Consider the following 5,167-nt stretch of genomic DNA (forward strand, 5'->3'; position numbering starts at 1 on the left):
GCAGGAGCACCGCTGATTCACACTGCAAACAAGGTAATTAGGCTACCCATGCTTTTTTCAGCACTTGCAACATACTTTGGCCCACATATATTTTGACATCACACTTGTGATCCTACAGGTCCACAGCCACAATAGGCACCCTACACCATTACAACTGAATTTCTGGGATTATTAGGTAAATCAGCCTCTCTTTAACCATTCTAGTCTATGGATGGGAACTAGTTTTAATAACGTGATTGTCTGTTACAGCCCCTGGATACTACAGGGACATCCCTTCCCTTCTTGAGTTCTGCTCCCATACTACACCTGGATTCAGGTAAAACTCACACTACACACAACACCATGGGCTCTCATTGGACACCATGTCCCTATATTTGACCTGTTTGGCCACATGCTGTATTATTTAATTTCTTTTGCTATTCTACTTTATTGCTATTTGGGAGCACACATGTAATTTTGCTATGCTTTATCTAAAAACTATAAACCCGTATTAATTTCATTAATTTTATTTTTTATGTTTTTCTTTGCTTGTTGTTTGTTTACAGCGACCTATGAGTAAGACCCGTGAGGGGCCGAAACGTCAGTAATCTGTGTCACATATTTTTCTGTACGTTTTTGTACATATTCTATCTGATGGATAGTCCAATAAATTTAATAAAAGGCTATATGGGACTTATTGTATTACTTAGAAGGTTATGTGGGGCCCAATAAATTAAATTGCGGGCTAAGTGGGACCATTATTAAATAGAAAGCTATGTGAGGCCCAGTATATTAAATGGAACTGAGAAATGTACAGAGAACGTGACCCAGTCCGCCCTTCCTACATTGGCTTCTCCCACAGAATGGCATCCTCTGTCACCAGAAATTCCAATTTGCAACCAAGTCCAACATGAAGTGCAGGAATTACAGACTTTCCCTATGGTCAAACAAGATCCTGATTCCGGAGTTAATGTGCCATACGTAGGCCTAGCGGGAAGCGGAGCCCCAGATATTTCATACCAGGCAGTGGATCATTCTTCTCAGCTGCCAATAGAGAGATGCCACCGCACCAGATACACACACCGGGCTCTGGATTTCCTCAGGGAATTAGTGTGGCAGCTTCATCGACAGACTTGCATATCCCTAAGCGACTCTTGAGGCGGTACAAACAGATACCGTTTTTTACTAAAAGGCCGCAGGGGAGGACTACAACACGCAGACCTACCAGACGATCGAGGAGAAAGGATGACCACGCGCTCCTAGGTAAGCCGTCAAACCTGGTGATGAACATATCAAGTTACCTTCTCTCCCCTGCTGAACTATCACTAATCCAAAAAGGGTTATCTTTTTGCCCAACCCCTAGTTGGGACGGTTTTCAACTCGAACAGGATCTTCAGCGTTTCTTTCGCGCCATTAGACTTAAGACTCGTTTTGATTTGTTATCTGGGACTCATAATGGCATTACTGCTCCACAGGAAGGAGCGACTGTTCTGGAGATTTCAATTTCATCACTTGGTTTACGTAACCCCAGCACCTTTGACCCACCACGCACCCATCATGCCACAGATACCTTCATTTAATTAGTGGATCGTGAGGTTAAACAGCTCTCACATCAACAAAAACTTGTTTTTTTTCCAGCACATTCAAATCTCTCACCAACTGAGAAAACATCACTCAGGTCTCTAACAGAAAATAAGGGAATCATTATAAAACCGGCAGATAAAGGTGGGGCCATTGTGGTCATGGATCGAACCGTATATTGCCAGGAAGTCTATAGGCAGTTATCGGACTCTGAGACATATCAGCCGATATCTAAGGACCCTACCTTTGACATTGATTGCAAAATACGTCACCTTGTCAATTTTTATCTTGATCAAAACACTATAGACAAAAAAGCTGCCACCTTCCTATTACATCCCGACCCTTTCATGCCGGTATTTTACATTTTACCGAAGAGATACATAAATCATTCACTAATCCACCAGGGAGGCTCATTGTGGCCTCCACCGACTATTCTCTCACCTCTCTCTATTTTCCTGGAGAAGATCTTAACACCACTGGTTAGGACAACTAAATCATTCCTACTGGACACGGGGCATTTCTTTGGAATTATTAAACAAGTGGGGACAGTATTTCCCAACAGTCTATTAATAGACACAATAGACGTCAACAGTCTTCTATACACATCTATCTAACACGAAAAGGGTACTGAAGCCACAAAATTTATTTTAGATTCATCAGACCTGCCAGTGAATTCTATTCAATTGTGTCTGGATCTAATTAATTTGGTTCTCCATGAGAACTTTTTCTCTATGAGGATACCTTCTACAACCAGAAGCGTGGGACCTCTATGGGATCAAACGTAGCGCCGGCTTATGCGAATGCTTTTAAGAATTATTTTGAGATTAAACATGTTTCTTCTAATCCCATGTTCCAACAACATGCTATCTGTTACCATCGCTTCATTGATGACATATTTCTTATCTGGCTAGGGGCTTCCGATTCTCTGGACACCTTTCATCTGTATCTCAACTCCATTCTCCCTGAATTGCAATTCACTATACATTATAGTGACAAATTTGTACCCTTTCTGGAAACCTTGGTGCTCAAAAACTCAGAAGGACATCTCTCGACTGATTTGCTTTGTAAACCGACTGATTGCAACAGTTTATTACATTACTCCAGTTGTCACCCGAGCATCATGACTGACAGTATACCACGCTCACAATTCAATAGGGTCTCACGCATTGTCTCTGATCCTGATACACTAACAATCAGGCTGGATACCATGGCACAAAAGTTCAGTGAGAGACACTATCCATGTAGATTCCTTGATAAGGAAAAGGATGGGATTCTTACCCCGCCATCTCCCTCTCCACCTGTTCAGCCCAGAAAAGAGTACCTTTTTTTGCACACACACCACCCTCTTATGCAGAAAGTCCATTCCATCATTAAAAAACAATGGCCACTCTTGGCCAGGGCCTATCCCAACATTGAATCATTCAATAATTCCGCTTTGATGTGTACCAGGAGAGCCACCAACCTAAAGGATAAATTGGTACGGGCAGACAAAGGCACTACACAGAGGCTACTGAGTACAAGACGACATGGCACATTCCCCTGCCTTAATTGTGCCTCCTGTTCCAATGTCATTAGATCTGATACTATTACTCACTCAAGAACTGGTAAATCCTACCCAATACGCGGATACTATACATGTGACACAAACTGTCATTTACGTGGTTAAATGTCCCTGTGGTCTCCTGTATGTTGGAGAAACCACACAACATGTAAAGGATAGAATAGCCAGTCATAAATCGACTATCAGGTGTGATAAGACCTGGCTTCCTCTCCATGACCATTTTATTAAAAATAGGAATTCAGTGGCAAAATTGAAATTTCAAGTAGTAGAACAGGTTGATCGTCCGAATCGAGGAGGTGACCGCACTAAATTTCTGAAACAAAGAGAATCATATTGGATCCACACTCTAGACACTTTAGAGCCCAATGGTCTCAATGGAGAAATTAACTGGCTTCTATAATGACTCTATCCATTTATATTTTTATTTTTTTCCCCTTATTTCACAGACATGCTGATGCCACTCATTTTGTAGGTGAGTGTCCTACTCCTAACTCCCTGGCTTCCCATACTTCCGCCTTTATTTGATTAGTTCTGGTCCCGGACCCCTGTAATTGCCCCCATAGGTTACCAACTATAGGACTTTGGCTAATAGCATTATCAGAAAGGCATCAGACATCCGTTTGGTGATTTATTAATATGTCCGTTCTTATATGGCCACTATGGACCCTATTGTTGCTCAACCTGTCCTGCTATTACCCGCACACTACAATGCAGACAAGTTTTAGCTGTAGCCAAGCACGGCCCACATGTCCTATTATCCCTCACTGGCTTTAGCTGCTGTCATTCACGTTCCTGCAATCACTTAAACACTGCAGTGCAGAAAGGCTCTAATTGCTGCCAAGAAAGGTGCAGGAGCGGTAATTAGGCTACCCATGCTTTATTCAGCACTTGCAACATACTTTGGCCCACATATATTTTGACATCACACTTGTGATCCTACAGGTCCACAGCCACAATAGGCACCCTATACCATTACAACTGAATTTCTGGGATTATTAGGTAAATCAGGCTCTCTTTAACCATTCTAGTCTATGGATGGGAACTAGTTTTAATAACATGATTGTTTCTTACAGCCCCTGGATACTACAGGGACATGTCTTCCCTTTTCTTGAGTTCTGCTCCCATACTACACCTGGATTCAGGTAAAACTCACACTACGCACAACCCCATGGGATCTCATTGGACACCATGTCCCTCTATTTGACCTGCTTGGCCACATGCTGTATTATTTCATTTGTTTTGCTATTCTATCTTATTGCTATTTGGGAGCACACCTGTAATTTTGCTATGCTTTATCTAAAATGTATAAACCCGTATTAATTTCATTAATTTTATCTTTTATGTTTTTCTTTGCTTGTTGTTTGTTTACAGCGACCTATGAGTAAGACCCGGGATGGGTCGAAACGTCAGTAATCTGTGTCGCATATCATTTTTCCCGTGTACATATGCTATCTGAATGATTTTGTGCGTATTGAATACATTGTTAATTTCTGAAAGATATTCCACTAAGGGTGTGCGGTGAATCTTAGTCTATCCCTAAGCCATTGACGGATGAGGAAACACGGAAGCGAGAGCTGCGATTCATGAAAAACAGAGAAGCAGCGAAAGCGTTTCGACTCAGGAGGAAAGCGTACGTTAGATGCCTAGAGAAGCCCAACGTCATTCTGGAAGGACATATCAAGGAGCTGACGCAAGAGCTGGAAATTTATAGAAATATGGATTCTCTCAGCGCAAATCCAACAACCTCATGAAGCTACTCTGACATTCCTAAAATATTAAAATATAGCTATAGATTGTCACAAATAGGCCTCTTGTATATCTTTTATACCAATAGGAAATATCGCCAAAAAAAATCCCAAAATCTGTATGTATGCATATATTGTGTTATAACATATAAAAATCCAACTAATTACGACATATATCATTTAGATTGATAAAGGTATTGCGATAGAGCCAGGCTGTGAGGGCGCTGCGGGGAGACAGGCTGTCCCTGTCCGGTGGGGGGAGCTCAGATCAGTGTATGGGGTCAGGTGTGGGGGCGCTGCG

Source organism: Ranitomeya variabilis, chromosome 1, assembly GCF_051348905.1.
Source record: "Ranitomeya variabilis isolate aRanVar5 chromosome 1, aRanVar5.hap1, whole genome shotgun sequence".
Lineage (NCBI taxonomy): Eukaryota > Metazoa > Chordata > Amphibia > Anura > Dendrobatidae > Ranitomeya > Ranitomeya variabilis.